The 17,268-nt window shown below is 36.3% G+C and overlaps 1 long non-coding RNA gene across 1 annotated transcript; it reads left to right on the forward strand.

Moving 5' to 3' along the window:
• Window positions 1-1,076: 1,076 nt before the first annotated feature.
• Window positions 1,077-14,678, forward strand: LOC107309750. The gene is made up of 3 exons (XR_001553318.1): window positions 1,077-1,269; window positions 2,347-2,400; window positions 13,985-14,678. It is a non-coding gene; the product is annotated as an uncharacterized LOC107309750 (long non-coding RNA).
• The last annotated feature ends 2,590 nt before the right edge of the window (window positions 14,679-17,268 follow it).

Raw genomic sequence — 17,268 nt, forward strand, 5'->3', positions numbered from 1 at the left:
GAGATCACAAACTAAAAAACACTTAAATATGATTTTAAAATTAATTATGCTTCACCCTTATAATAGTATTTAAATTGCATTTAAATTGGTTACGCATTCATTGGGTTTGTTACATAGTAAGTGTATTTTTTTCCAGAATCTAAGTGGAACTTGGCTTGATTTGTGAGATACATACATTCATTCTAATCATTGAGTTTAACATGAAGCTCATAGAAGGAAATGACAGAACAGAATAAGGAGCATATAAGAACTGTTATTAGAATAATGTTAATTCTGTTGTCAAGTACTTTTTTTACTCCCATTTGCTATACTACATTATTACTGTGAATGCTTCTAAGGTAATCAAATTCAGTATAAATTTTTCTAAAGTAAAATACCTCATTCCAGTCCATGATTCCAGACATTCAACTAGTTCATGGAAATACACATTTATGAATTAATGCCAGCCATCTTCACAACAGTTTCTGTCTAGCTAAGAGGAAATACCAGTTTTTCAGTAGAACAGCTATTGTTTACTGCTGCAGTAGAGATAGCTCATCTATTATTTGCATACTTTTCCACTATGCAAGGGTAAAATCCCAACAGCCTTGAAGTGGAGGCAGGAACACAGATTATATCCACAGCCTAGATTTGGAAGCACATAGAATTGAACCTAATGGGGTTTTGAGTTAATAAGGGACAAGACAACACAATATAACAGTGGTCTGTGCTCAGTTGCTATCACTATCAAGCTGGTCACCCAAATTTAAACAGCTGGGACTGAAAGATGCAGTAGAAACATTAACTGTCACTATGCATATGGCAGGCACCTACCATAGCAGACCCCTGAGCTTCCAGCTTCCCTAGCAATTCTTTATCTTTTTTTTACATTCTTTATCTTTTTCGTTTGTTTGTTTGTTTAAATGTGTAGTACTAGGGGGAAAAAAAAAGTAATTTATTGTGTAGAAGCTTTAAATAACAGACTTACTGTAACCGCAAATCTAAGAGTGCCTCTGTTGTATTGGCTGTATTGTACTTTACTGTCACATCTAAACTGTGTGGAAACTGTTGATTAATCTAACAGATCGAGGCTGTGGTTTTGCTCCTGTGATAAATCTTCATTGATGATCTACAGAGAAGGTCTGTTGTGTATTGAACCTTGTGGATTTCAGGAATCTGGGTTGCATTCTTCACATCAGTGAGTACTAAGTGTGTCACATTCATTCTTCGTGTCATGCTCATTTGACTGCCACATGACCTGAGGATGCTGAAAATGCACTCTCTGTGAAGGTGGGTCTGTTTCCAGGCATATTTACCTCTTGAATGCTGTAGGTATGTGCATATTTCACTCTCTCATAAGTCCCCCAAAGGACTGCAGCCTTCACTAGAACATAAAAGTATGGAGCTGCAACCAAGTTTCTCAGTGGCAGAGTCCTCTTTTTTCTGTTCATTTCTCTTAGAGCCTAAGCCTAAAATGATCAGTGATGTTACACATCATGGGGTTGTTCTAGCTTTTAATATCCATGGTGTCTTGAAACAAAATATCTGTGGTTTTGTAAAGAAAAGAAACAGGGCACTTCCTAGTTGTTGCACTATATTCAAGATAGGTACATCCAATATCCAGAATATATTTTGACATGTCAAAATGCCTGTCCCACTCCCTCCCCACAGCACCCCAAGCAGCTCCGGTGTCAGATGGCACTGAAAGTGAGTGCAGAAACTGATCAAACCAAAGGGGAGTCTGGAGTGAGGAAACCTGTTAGCTCTCACATCTTCAAGTTGTCCAGTGATCTCCTCTAGTGACCTTTCCCTCTGGGGGCTTTGCATGCAGGAAGTATCTCTGAATGTTAATTATGATTGATTTGCCAAGCTCTTAGATGACTGTTTATATCATCTCTTGCCCTCAATGACCTTTCTGAGACCACTCAACAGAGCACTCTAGTTTCCACATTTATATAAAAGAAGAAAAATTCTCATGATTGCTATAGGATTTTTCACATTTGCTATTATTTCTTGTAAAAATCAGTCTGGGAAGCATGTATCTCAGTTAAACATATAATAACTTTGGGAAATTTTGTTTGAAAATATGAATAATGCAAAATGTAGGTAATTTCCAATATACATATATGAACAAAACAAAGAAAAAAACAAACAAACAAAAATAAATAAAGAAATACTTATCTGACTTGTGTAATCCCTACCTCCTTTCTTTTTCAAAAACAAGGCATTAAGATCTGGACTGATTAATTTATAGCAAGCATAAGATGAGCAGTATTTCAGGTTGACCTGAAGGGAGGGGGCATTGTCTTCCCTATGACTACTAAGAGACAAGCACTTAACTTATGTTCCTGATTTTTCAATAAATAGGTGATAATAATCTTCCTGTTCAGAAGATAAAATATAACCACCATGGAGAACAAGGTACTCAAAATAAGTATGTAGCATTTTAGATTTTCCTTATATCTCTATTACTTCCAATATTGATTCAGGAAGCTGTTTTGCCTTTCTGTTTTCTTTTCAACTCTCCAAACAAAAACAAAACAAAAACAAACAAACAAACAAACAAAAAATGGGAATTATTCTCCAGTAGAAGCTCTGAATACTGAATTTCACAGTTCAGTCACCAAACATCTTGTTTTGTCTTGATTTTTCTCAGTGATCTCTGTATGTCTAGCTTGATGTAGATTTGGATCTGTCCCTGTGTCATTCAAGTGCAATGATTGTTTTATGAATGCATTTCTTAATATTAAAATAGTCAAAAACTGTATTTCTCATTTAATCTCCAGTCAGGCTGCTGGCTTCTTTTCTCTGTCATCAATATGGAATATTTATTATTCTTAAGAGCTTAATGATGCTATCTTATATATTTTTTCATCTCTTTTTCTCTCCCTCCCTCCCTCCTCTCTCTTTTAAAATTATTTTCCATGAAAATGAATTTAATGTCAGGGTATCATTTGCTTTCCAAAATCTTACACAGAAACTGCTGTCAAAAATTATTATTTAATAATAACAATGAGACTGACAGGAATTTTTGGGTGTCTTAATATAAGCAAGGATAAACAATTAGTATTTTCCATACATACAAGTTTTCTGTCAAAATAATAAGTATGATACCTATACTAATTACCGTTTTAGTTATGTTTCATTACTGCTACTGTGGATCTAGATTTTCGTATTGGAATTCATTCCATAGCAACTTTAGTAAATGACATGCTTCACAGAAGGCTTTCAGATTTTTATTTCTTGCATTTTTCTGAGATTTTTGTAGAAACTGACCTGGTTTTATGGCTTCATTGTTTTGCCTTCAAATATACATTAACTGGTGAAAAGTGAATTTGGGCACGTGTCCTTAAACATCCTTGTGGCTACTAGGAAAGATGCTATGAGTTAGATCTTAATTCTGGAACAAAACAGAAAGAATTTGTGTTTGGACTCAGTAAGTGACTTTCAGCTGCCAAAAAGACATTGTTGTTTCCATAACACATACATGGGGGGAAAAAACAATGGTAAAAATTGTGTATGTCCAAAGGGGGAAAAGAAAAAAATAATAATAAAAAAGGAAGCGGAATGATATTTATTATTTGAAGGGATTAAAGTCTGATATGGTCGCATGACTGGCAGCAGCAGCGTGCTTGCCAGGAGCTTGGTTACTGGTAGCAGTTGGTGAAGTCTCTAAATCATGGGTGAATGGGAGCATGCATTCAGGGAGTCTGCCCAGAAGCAAAAAGCAATGCAGGCAATAGTCTACAAAACTTCAGAGTCGAGTACTTCTGAAATGCCAAATTTTTTTCTGTTTAATGCCTTATAGCATCAGAGAAAAAGAACAGTGTTCATGGAAACTTTCCCTGCTTTGCTCACTGTAAACACTGATCAGCCATTACTCTAGTCTGCTTCAGATGTTAGAATAAAAGTCAGGACCTTGCTAAAGTTAAAAGATTTGCTATTGCAATCTGTGGAACTGAAGCTTCACTGAAAATGGGCTGTGAAGTCTCAAGTACCCTACAGGAATTTCTGTTCGTTAAAAAATAAAAGAAGAAGAAAAAAAAAAAAAAGGGAGAGAGAGAAAGGGAAAGAGAAAAACACCCTCATGGAATACATCAAGATTGAAAGAAAAAAGAAAAAAAAAAAAGAGAGAGAGAGAGAGAGAGAGAGAGAGAGAGAGAATTTGTGAAGATATCTATATATGTGGTCTTTACAATCTCATAGTGAACCAAATCTAACAGTTTTTATTCAGGCAAAACTTCTGTCTAAGTTGCTGGAAGCTTAGACTAAGTAAACACTAAGTATGGTCTAGAGAATTTGGCTGGAAGTTAATGTTTGTTTCTGGTTTCCAGTGAATGGGTTTTGCTGAGATACATCACTTCAGTACCTAGCAATTTAATTCATTAACAGAAATGTGTAAATTCCACCAAATAAGCTGTATTCAGGCAGGTTATTTTTTTTTCTATACCCTTTGTTTGGCTTTAATAGGCAAGCTATGTCTTGCATTGCTAAACAGATCAGACTCCAAGAGTATTCTCATGGGAGAGCAGAGTGTTGCAGCCTCTGATAGAGAAATTCCCAGCCTCTCTCTGCCCCTTCCCATTCTCGCCTAGGTTAAGCAGCTGTAAAAGAGCTTAAACCATTTCACTGAGGCAGACCTGCAGTATGACCACACCATACCTGATGAATCTGTCGGTATCCTTGCACAGCTGTTTTCCAAAGGCTATCATTACATTGTTAGGCCTTGAGTGCAGTCTTACTGGATTGCCTTTGTGCTCTTTCTCCATTTAAAAAAGAAGAAAGAAGAAGAAAGCCCATGAAGGTCAGTCCAAGGACATTTCTGCATCCCTCTGCGCTGCTCAGTCAAGGAAGTTACCTCACTATTTCTCACTTTTTACCTTGTCATTTTAAAGCAGAATTTACTATATATCTTAACAGAGAAAATATCTCTAGTGACTGTACCTGGAGTAGATGCATTCTCAGGTATCAGGCTTGGAAGCAATCTGCAGCTTGACAAGGTCCTTCCTGGAGTTGTTGCTTAACTCACTCATATTTAGTGCTGGGAATTGTCATCCTCACATCTTCTAAGGCTTTTCCTTCGGGCAATACCAACCCACTTTCAGGAACTATTTTTACTATTATTTATTATTCCTATAATGTCATATGTTGGTGTGATTTTTTTCCAGACTAATTAAGGAGACAGCTCCCCACTCCAAGAAATTTGCAGTCTCCTTTGAGCTATAGTTTACTGCTATTGCCCTTCAAGCCAGGTGCTAGTTGTATAATTCTAGATAGAAGAGGAGATAGAGATTTCATATATGCATATGGAGATAGGACCGCAAGAAAAAAAGAGAGAAAGACTGTTTTGGTCTGACTGCTTCAGTTTCTGAGGAATATCCAAGTATAAATTCAGGCATGGAAAAGCTTTCCTAAAAGGGAATGTTTTGAGCCAGCACTGTATGTGGAACAAATGAAAGCAATCCTCTGGGAATCAGTAGGGTAGACAACTGAATAATTTATTCCTTCAGTGGTGTTTGTGGAAATGCTGCTTTGCCTATCTTCTTCTGAAGATCAGTCAGTACTTCCAAGTCCTTTTTTCCAGGGCTGTGCTCTAGCCTTACATCTCCCTGCCTATCTAGATAGTGAGGAATGCCTTGACCCAGATGCAAGACCGTGAACTTGACTTTGTGGAACTTCATGAGGTTCACCTGGATCCACTATTTGAGCCTGACTAGGTGTCTTTAAATGGCATCCCATCCCTCAGGCATGTCAACTGCCCCACATAGCTTGATGCCATCCACAAACTTTCAGGGTGTGCATTCAGTCTCGTTATTGATGTCACTGATGTGACAGTCCAGACGGTGACAGTCCAGTGCTGAACAAACTGCTGAGAGACACCACTCATTGCTGATCTCCATCCAGGCACTGAGCCACTGACCACTGTGAGTCAGAGAGTATGATGTTGCAACCATTTCCTCATCCACCAAACAGTCCACCTATCAAATAAATATCTTCACAATTTGGAGAGAATGATTTTATGGAGGACTATCTCAAAGGCCTTAATGAAGTCCAGATAGATGACATCAATAGCTCTTCTGTTTTCCACTAAAGAAGTTATGCCACGATAGAATTCCTCTAGGTTGTTCAGGTAAGACTTGGCCTTGTTGAAGCCATATCACTTCTCCCTCTTCCATGTATTTTGGCGGTGCTTTCAGGAAGATCTGCTCTATGGTCACTCCCAGGAGAGTGGTGGGACTGACAGGTCAGTAGTTTCCAGTAGTTTCTACCCTTCTTAAAAATGGGTGCAACACTGCCTTTTTCCCTGTCATCAGGGTGTTCACCTGACTGTCGTGACTTTTCAAATGTAATCAAGAGAGGCTTAACAACTATGTTAGTCACTTCTCTCACAACTCTTGGATGCATCTCATTGGGATCCATAACCTTATGGATGTTCAGGTTCTTCAGGTGGTTGCAAACCTGATCTTTGCTTACAGTGGGAGAGACATTGCTCCCCTAGTCCTCACATTCCAAATCATCTGCTCACAAGCTGAGGGAAAGATGTTGCTGAGTACCTCAGCCAATAGTAATGCCTTTACAACACTGTGAAAAACCTGGGTGGGGGAGAATTGAATAGGTGGTAGTTTACTGGTTGCTTTCAGGGATTTTATTCATTATTCTTTATGTCTCATGGGTGTATTGAAGTTATGTGTGAATGTGTGTGACCATGCACACAGAAGATCATGCTGAAGCATTTTTAGGTAATATCTGGGTGTAAAAAGGGGAAGCATAAAAGTGAATAACAGCACTTATGATGGTTGCACATTTTACTTTATCAGCCTTCAATTTTTAAAATTAGTAGCAGTGAAATTGCATGATGATTTTGTCCACATGATATTAGGAGAAAGCTCAGGAACAAAATGTTCTTGTCCTTGTGTGTGTTTTGTTTTTGTTGTTTTGTTTTGGGTTTTATTTGTTTGTTTCTTTTTTTTGTTTGTTTGTTTCTGTTTTAACACTCCTTAACACTATAAAAATTTTCTTCTAATATCTCTGTAACAACAATCTAATTGCTTTAGGTAACATATGTTTCTACAGTCTTCCTGAGACCCTGTATTGGCTATAAAGTTATCACTGCTTAACAATTTCTGTCTGTAGAATGATACAAATGGCTGTATATTTTCCCAACTTACAGCAGTTTATTGTGGAACAAAGGAAGAAAACCAATCTGTTCAATGGCATACTAGGAGTTTTTCCTCCTGGACTTCTTGGACACTGGAGTATTTCAGCAGTCAAGTAGTGTAGAACGTCTAGTCTCATCTGAAAACTGTAACTAAATAGATACCAAAAAGATTAATAATAAATCCATTTGCAAGCTCACTGTTTGTTACAATTTGTCATTCAATTTACCCAGCAAAATCAAAACCTGATTTTTCTGTAGCCCGGTGCATTTATTTTTTTCTGTATTTTCCTTCTTGTTAAGACTTCCAAATTAAGCTAACATATTATTTTATTTATTTATTTATTTATTTATTATTATTATTGTTGTTGTTGTTGTTTTTTAGTAAAAGAAAACAACATTACTTTTAATTAAGGCTTAGTCAAATATTGTTGAAGTTTGAGAGGTGAACATGTGAACATCTTGGCTTGCAGGAACAGGGATTCAAATTCCAGACAACTCTCCCACATCCAAATATTTATTATTAATAAACACTGAAGTTGATGAGGTTAGGTGGCTGTTCTGTTTTTTCAGTTCTTCATCTTTGTAGTCTGTATTCCATGAGCAGAATGCTCTTGGGATGGTGATGCAAAGCTACCTCTTCTCCTTAAAGTCTCAGTGTCCAGGCAAGTACTTGTGAGCCCATGGAAGTCCATGTGTGTCAGCCCTGTGAGCAGGAGATAGCACCAAGGCTTCCTGAAAAAAGGTAAAAATGCAGATGTATATCATTAAGTAGAGCTCATAAGCCCTTAAATCCAACAAAACTGTTGGACACAAGTTCACATCCCAGCTCTGGGTCTGCATAGACCTGGTTTGGGAGAGGACTGTACCATCCTGTCTGCACCAGCTTGGGAATGACTGGAAGTTAGTAGGGCAGATTTTATTCATGGGAACCTCAAGTACACCTACTTCAACCTGTTTATAAATTCACATATTGAAATCTGAGGTCACGGGCAAAGAAGTGTACCTATATATCAAGGTAAATGTGAAAACAACTGTCAAACAGATTGTTTAGCCTTTTGCCTAATGTACTACTCAGTGAGTTGTGAGTATTTGTAAGCTTGAATGAATGCCCATCACAGTATTTACAGTAGATCAGACCTCTCTAAATATGTTTCTCACAGCATGCAGTCTGTGGGTGACACAAGCTCAGTGAAGTCAAATACTGTCTGCTCATGGAAAGATCCTATCCTGGTATCTATTATGGACACTGAACCTAAGTGTATTTGCTGCTGAGTGCTTAGAAAACCTCAATACAGACTAAAAATTTGAGGAATTGCATTTGTCACAGCTTGCTTAGTGATCACGCTACACTGCTCTACTCACTCACTGCTGTTTCATTACATTTTGTTGTATTCGTACTGAAGCATTTAGCAATAGATGATGTTTTTGTTATAGACGGAGCTCAACATAAAGACTGTCACATGTTGATCTTTTCCCAGTACTACACTGAGTATCTGACTAGCTTCTTTCATATGTAGCTCTTCCTTTCATCCTCACCTCAAGAGTAAAAGAGGCTGTGCAATCCAGTGTTTATGCTGGAAAATATTCTATCTGTATTCAACTTGTAAACCAAAAGCTACCTTTAAAAAATTCATCTATTGAACAGTTTTGTTGGCTTGTCTAAGCAGAATCATGTATCTTATCTTATTGTATCTTATCTTATTGCAGATACAATATGAACTTAAACTATTGGAAGCATTTTAAAATCTATGCATCCCTGATACAACCTGTCCCTCTTTAGCCTAACCCAGGAATCTGTTTCTAAATCATCAAGGCTTTTGCCTAGCAGTAGGAGGGACTGTTCATCCTTTGCATTCATGATCACACCCTTTAAACAACAACAAAAATAACCCAAAGGAGGAAATTTAATAGGCCAGAAGGTCACTGTTAAAAAGAAAAACAACAGCAGTCAGACAAGCAATGTGTAGAACACACGGCCAGCAAAAGAGATACTGTTTAAAAGAAAAAGAAAAAAAAAAGACATTCATTTGAGCATTTACTACGTAGAAACTTCAGTATCATGAATTTTGCACAAACTTATGCTTCCTATTGAACATTTTAAATAGGTTGAAAGGCATAGCAGACACCTTTACTTGGATTCATAAATAGGCTCCCACCTCATATTAAAGGTCTGAGTTTAATTTGTTTAATATTCCCACCACTAATGATGCCTATTTAAGACATCCTTTTAAAAGTTTGTAACATTAATTTATTGGAAAAATGCCAGTGCCACTCTAAGAACTCTATTAGATTTTCTCCCTGTTAAATTAACGTTACGGACTTTTAATGGATGTCTTAATTAGATGTTGTTATTAACGGGAATATTACACAAATTAAAATCAGACCCTGAGAGAGAGAAAACTTATATTTACAAGTGCATTAGGCATTAGTATCTGGACATTATACATACTAACTAGTGGAGCCAGATGGCCTTTGCTTTGTTTTTCCCCTGTAACCTGCTACAGAACCAGGCACACATAGTTTTGTTAGCACATAATGTCTGCAAGAACAGCACAACTATTAATGCACCCACTTACAAAAGGAAGTGATGGTTTCTCCACCAGCTCTGCAGTAGGAAAGGGCAGCTCCATCTCCCAATTTCACACTCAATTTAAAGGGTCACTCTCAAACTGGCCTTATTGGGTTCGGCAGCTTGAAATTGATTGTTTTGGTTGTAAAGCTTGCCTGCCTTCCTAGCCAATTTAAAAAAAAAAAAAAAAAAAAAAAAAAGGGGGGGGGGGGGGGGGGTGGGAAGGAAAAAATAAAAGACTGCTAAGATACTAGCTTATTATGAGCTGCAGAGCAGTGTGAGAAGGAGTGTCATGAATTCAAAGCTACCGAATCTAGTCTATTTAGGGCACAGGCAAAATGACAAAAGTGCCATTGTCTGTGAAAGGTGAGCTAGGCAGTCCTTCCTTCCTTTTTCTTCTCCACATTTAACTTCCCTGCCTAATTCACAGGCAAAATTCCTGCCTTAGCTCTTATCACACATAAGTGAGTTATGATTTAGAAAATAGCTGAGGGGAAATGGCATCACTTTTACCAAAATTTGGGGTTATTTCAGAAGCACCTTCCTACCTGTTTGGGAGTGATTTTCTCTGTTTTCTGTAATGTCAATTGGCTCTATATCAGCTGAAATATGTGTTTCTTTAAGAACAGAGTTCAAACTCTGTATTGGCTATTTGAACAGCCTCTGATGCAGAGAAAGAAAATGCAGGGGCAGAAACCAAAGTTAAGGAATCAGAGAAGGAAGTTCATTATGTGGACTTAAGGTGCTGAAATCTTGTTGGTCCCATCCTACAAATAACATCTTTCAAACAAGTAAAAAAAAAAAAAAAGGTCAAGACACAGATCTTGGCCAGTGCCTGTCAGAGCTGTGGTGCTTCTGCACCAGCAACTTTTTCCTGATGTCAGATCTACAGCAGGACCCATTATACTAACTTCAACTCTGAGGATATGTCCATGAGACAGAAGCCCTAACCCCTAGTGAACAAACAGAAGTTTACTTTTTGTTGCTGTTTTATAGCACTTTGAGTGCTTGTTAGACCTTCAAAGTAGCATCAAGTATTATTTTGGAATGTACTGCAGCTGGCTCAGCACTGAACCTACAAGAAGGATAAAGTTAATTTGTTATTTTCCCTCATAATTGTATATTCTTTCCAAAGTACTAAAGGTTTTATGTTTTGATACATATTCACATATACACACACATACTAGTAAGGAAAAAAAAAAAAAGATAGGTATAAGCATTTACTTTTTCTGGCTCCGCAGCACATGAACATCTCTCTATCCCTGATGAAATAGACTTTATATTTATTTAATTTTATTATTATATTAAATTTGAATTTCCTTTAAAAAGAACCAAAATTACTGTCAGGAAAAAATAAAAAAAAAAAAATCCCAGTTAAATCAAAGAAAAGCTGATTTAAACAACTCAAATAAAATAACCAACAGCAAGAGAGTGTAATTATATTGTGCACATCCTGTCAGAAAAAGAAATATATATATTTCACACTGGAGATCCTCGGTACTTGCCATTATAAGCCTGGCAGCCATTTTAGTGCTAAACCATGACCTTAGCTCCTTCTTTCCCTCCACATCACTCCAACATCAAGAAAATGTTTCCCTTTTACAATAATCAGCATCTTCCTCTGGCAGACTTAAGAAGTATATACTGATACCATCCTACAGAAGCCTTGAAAACGTGACAAGGTTGAAACTTTTTAAGTGCCCAGAAATTCTGAAGGAAAAATTCAGACAGCAGCAGTTTCCACAGTTCCTTGACCACCAGTACTGACAAATACCATTAGACATAAATACTGTTTTGCAAACAGGACTGCACTGCAGAAAAGGTTTTATGCCTTCTGTGAAGTTCTAAAATCTAAATCAAAGCAATGAAGTTTAATAGTTGTATCCTAATCAATATAGTAATAATGGTATTGTAAATGGGGTGTTCTTGCTGCTTCCTACTGGTGTTATCCATGAATATCTACAGGACAAAACCTTACTATAGATTTCTGTTGTAATAATATTTCATACTGTTATTTCAGTCCCTGTTATTAAATAAAACACTAAATAGATGTAAATTGAATAGCGTTCAGAAAACAGCTTTGAGCAAAGAAACAAGGTATTTTAGTATATTTTTAAGCTTTCGGCTTTCAAGAGTCTGTTGTGTCAAAGGATTCTTCAAATACCACATATGCAAAAATGCTCACTAGCCAAAGTTCCTCTGCACTGACATCAAAGGCTTTATCTTTACAGTGGTTCAGCTTTCCATCAGTGGAAGGATGTTTGAAGTGATATGAAAGCTGTTTTGAGGAATGAAATAATTAGTTTGTCCTGTATAAACTCTGCACAAATAGAAAGGTGCAGAGAGTCATGGAAGCATCACTCTTTCCTATGACTTTTCTGCTTGGTATATAAATTAGATTGTCCAATGCTGTGGTAGCAGACCAGAGTACATAAACCTTTTGACAAATCTTCATCCTCTCAGCTTCAGCTGATTGAGCTACTCCAAGAGGGGTTACTCCCAGCTCTTTGTCTGGGTGCAGACTGCTGTGGTCTGCAAACACAAGTGTCATTGGATCTTTCTTCCTAACTTTTTCTGGGAGCCATACAGATTCTGAATGGCTAAATTCTGAGCCAGACAACATTTTTGGACTTCCTTTGATGACCTTTCTTTAAAGTTGCATGCTCTCCATGTACTTTCAAATGACCAAATGTGCAACCATAATATAATTAAAAGGTAAGCTCCCTCACTGTGATGCAGTTGTTTTTCTGTTTGTGTGCTGGGAGTAGAATATAGACACACATTGGTCATACTCCAGTGGCAGTGCTAGGTCGTATTTGCCACAATAACCTTGCTGAAGTGCAGATAAACTGCTGGGATATGTATCCAGCATATAAACTTCAGTACCTGGTATTTGGCCATATGATGAATGAGCATACTGTAACACAACATAATGTGTTGCAGTATACAGCCCAAGGTTTTCATAGGAGTCTGTTGGGCACCTCTGATCTTTGCAAGTTTGCAATAATCGTAGTCTGAATACAGGCTGTTTTATTTCCTTCCCTTCCAAACTTTACAGGGAAAATGAAAAACAAAAGTCATAGAAACAGGCAAAACAATAAAATGAGGGGGGTTTCTCTTCTTTTTACATTTGCTTCCCAATGAAAAACTGTCTGCAAATCTTTTGCCACCCTTTTACTTCCCTCGCTGTCTGTCCCCAGTGTGAAGAGAGAAAGATTTATGTGGTTTTTAAAGTGAACCTAGATAAATTTCTTTAAACTGGATGACCTTTGACCCTACCAACTCTTATTCCTCCTCTTTTCACTCAAAGCCCAATTCCTCTTGTCCTGAATGGGAGCAGGATCAACTTCTCAGTTAATTATGTCTGTTAATATTATGTGACATATTAGATTGGAAGTGAAATGCACAAAGATCAAAAAGGAGCTAGTCATCATGTGTAAAGGAAAAGGCGTTGACATGTAGAAATCAGTGTGACTGGAGCGTCTCCTCATTTGCGCTCAGGCTCAGAAAGTACGTGAAGAGGTGATTGCTCAGAAGTGATACTATGCAGCCTCCTTTCCTCACATCCTTCATTCACACTGATTCAGTGAGTGGATGTGTACAGGTCTTCCGGGCTTCCTCTAGGGCTTCCAGGCAGTCTCTGCAAAGGGGCAGCAGTTTGCAGCCACAGCCTTTAGAGCATGGGAAGATAAGAACCAAGCCATGATAAAATGAGCAAAGCTAATAATGTATCTGAAAAGGATGCTGTGTCACTGGTGCTCTGACTTGAATGCTAACTACAAAAGAAAATAAAAAAAAAAGAAAAAAATTGGAAAAGCTCCTCCTCATTACATCAAATTATTGTATGAAACCATATTTGAAATAAAATTATACATGCAGGTAAAAATCTCTGAATTTTTTGAGCTCCCATACTACAGATTGTTGGTCAACATGGGAGAGACCTTAATTTTTTGGCAGTCTTTTTTTTCTAAATGAAAGCAAAAGGTTAAATTCTCTTGTTAAAACTTGTGTCTTCCCATTTTATGTTCATTCATACATACACAAATCAGGAATTTTGTGAGGCAGACCAGGAGCCAGAAAAGTCAGCTTTGATCCATTTTTAAGCTCTTGTGCTTCTGTTAGAGCTGACATTTGTAATGCTTGAAAGGATTCAGATTTTTTGCTGCATAACTAATGAGTGAAATCACAAACCCTTCAGGACAGTGTATCAACAAATGTGGGTAGCTGGTGAAGAACTCACTGCTATTGTACTTTATTAACTGTTCTTCTCACTATAGATGACAACCATGGAGTCTGAGAATGTAAGAACATGTCTTCTACTGCCAAGGACCAGCTGACACCCACAGAGGCACAGAATGGGAAATGCTTTGTGCACCAAAAGGGAGGAAGTTTATAAAAAGATTTTTGTTTTCATTCATACTGTGACCTAAGTAACGTCCCAGTTTAAACTTTAAACTCAAGATCATTAACTTGTCACAATGATTTCTGGCTTAGAACTTCATAGTAAAATAAGAAGGCATTAAAAGGTTTACTAATTGATAAGATAAAGCTTGTTAAAATGTAATGCTTTCCATATTTCATAAATAGAATGATTTAAAGTTATATTATTGAAACTACATGAATTGTTTAAGCCAGTGACTGACTCACATGTCATGCCTCAAAGGTAAAACTATGACAAAAATGCTGGGTTCCACTTTTGGATTTCCAAAATTGTAAAATATCAGGGCTTTGGTCTCTATTTTGCTAAACATAAACATAAAATGTGAAAATGTACCCCATACTTGGGAAATGTAGAGAAACACATGCAAATAAATAGTTCTCATTGAGTTAAAGACTGATGTCAGTTGCAAATGATTTACACAAGAAAACTGACTGTCTCACACGCAGCAGTTAACTTTTATGTTGTAAAATAGACAGAATTTGAAATGAAATGACCATACTCTTTTCACATTTATGTTACGTTATTGACAGTCTTGGGGCTCTAAAGATAGTGAAATTATTTTATTACATTTTCATTTAAAATCTGAATGCATCATCATTCCAGAGCTAGAAAAATTATATATGTATTTTGATGAACCATTATTTGCTGTATTTGTGGTGGTTGACCTCTTCTTCTGATTGTGTTATTTTTCTTCCCAGTTCAGTACAGAAAATTTCAACCACTGTAATTTATTAATGATGGTGCTATATCATCCACATCATACATGAACTATCTCATATGTAGAAGGAAATGATTGACTGCAAAATCAAAGTTTACCACAGATTGCTTTCTTCAGTTTTCATAATTCAGCTAATGGCTTTTGGTTTTGAAAACCAATCTTCTCAGCCACTATCACTGTCCTCATAATTTTTTATCTTTATCTTTCTTACCTTTATCTTCAGAGCATTGAAAGTTTTGTTGAGAAATTTCTGGATTTCAAATGAGTCATTCCCTTTTGCTTCAAACTGCCTATGGGACAGCCATATCCCAGAGCCCTGGACAGTCTGTATCTGAGTTGTTTTGAAAAACAGCTCATTGTGGCTTTGTCTTGAGTAACATGGGTCATTCTTGACCTTGCCAATAAAGGACATAATTATGACATTTTCCCCATCTGATACATTCTCTTTTGTACTTATCTTTCAAAACTAGACATTGCATCTACAGTCTGTTCTCTAATAAGATTTTAATAAGTTGAAGCTTCTGTTATCCAGAAACTGCAATACTACATTTATAAATGAGGGGTCAGGTCATGAAGGATTTCCTCTCATTCTGATGAATGATTTAGACATGTAAGAAAAACGTTAGTATGCATCAAGTTGCTTGGTTTTTTTAATTTTTTTATTTCTGTATCTTCATGTTTACACTGAACAAATGCTTAAAAAAATTAAAGTGCCTTTTGGAAAATAAGGAAGCTTATACATTGATAATACTTTATTGCTTCTCTTTCTATAAAGACAGCCAAGTATTTATTTCTTGCACTTCTTTACTTCTCAGTCTCAGTTCTTCAGCTACTATGACTGTGAACACAGACTACTGGTATATTCTGATTATATAAGTGGGAGATTCATTTTCTTGTTTGCTTGGAAGTGAGAAGTCATCACTGTAAACAATGGGCAGAATATCCATTAATAAAAATGTAGTCACTCACCACTTTGCATATACATTTCTTGTAATGTGTCCATGGCTTTAAAAACAAACAAACAAACAAACAAACATTATTTAACATAACAACATCTTTAAATGGTGCATTTTAGAAATATATATATATTTAAATAACTCTAGGCCAGGATGAAATAAATGTGACTTTCCCCTCAACTGTAGAAAGGGCTTGAATTCACCAGCAAGGTTTAGAATTCTCTCACTCTATGTAACAGATTTCCAAAAAGCTAATGATGATTTCTTTTCTAACAGAGAATGAAATTTTCTAAAAGAAAATAAAATGCTAATGGTGAACAGAATTATGTATTTACTTCATTATTTTATGGTATTATTTCTGTTAAATTGCACTCATTTTCATTTTACTATAGCTAAAATTAATGTCAGATTGCTCTGTTGCTTTTTTGTTTGTTTCCCTGAGTATGCGTGTGTGTGTGTGCACGCAGTATACATTTAATGGTAAACAACTACTTGATTACTTTAGCATGTTGAAGCCAGGAAGAAGTGGAAAATAGTTTTTTTTACATTTTTACAGAATCTTGACACCTTAACATGTAAACTGTATCTTTAGTACTGATACTTCAAACTATTCAGCATAAGAAGTAACGTTCTTTGAGAAGTTCACACTTTCATTGCTACTGTGAAAGCTAACATAAAAAAGGAAATTAAACACTCTGATAGTAACTTTGTTAACACTGACACACACCACCTCATCATCCACATTCATGAGATCAAGACCAAAGAGGCCCTTGAATTTACTAGGTATTCATTTAGAAATTAAGGTACATTTTGGCCAAGATTGGTCCGCATCCTTGAAAGAAGAGTCAAACTCTCCTTAAAGGAGTTTCAAAGTGTGTTGAAGGAATTCCTTTGTTCTAGGAAACAGTAAACTGTCTCTCCAGCAGAAGACTATTTAATAAAAGTATTTCAGATGCCCATTAGCTTTTTTGTACCTCCCTGTTTGCAATTTTCCTTTTTTTTTTTTTTTTTTTTTTTAAGTTATCCTGTAAACTAAGTTTTGTGTCATGCTAGCAGTTTTATGCTAATAGAACAGTGAATTAACTGTTGTTCTGTAAATCAATTTAATGGCTTTCCATATAAATGTAATTGGTAATTTTTTAACAGTAGCTAACACTTTGTAATACAGTATTTCTATATATGGCAAACAGTTTAAGGGACTTAATTACAGTTACAGAGACTGTTATGTCCTTACTGTGTAGTTTAAAATATTGGTTTTACCAATAAGCAACAATTGAAATTTGTCAATCTAAGAGTGACAACAATGTTTTTGACTGTAAATGGAGTACTAAAATTATTGTATTACCAGCAGAATTTTTACCCCGGTGTATCTAGAAGTCATAAAAACAGATTTAAACTGTAAATTTATCCATCAGATCTAATGGCAAGTTTGTCACTGGCTAGTAC

Source organism: Coturnix japonica, chromosome 2 (assembly GCF_001577835.2).
Source record: "Coturnix japonica isolate 7356 chromosome 2, Coturnix japonica 2.1, whole genome shotgun sequence".
NCBI classification, from domain to species: Eukaryota; Metazoa; Chordata; class Aves; order Galliformes; family Phasianidae; genus Coturnix; species Coturnix japonica.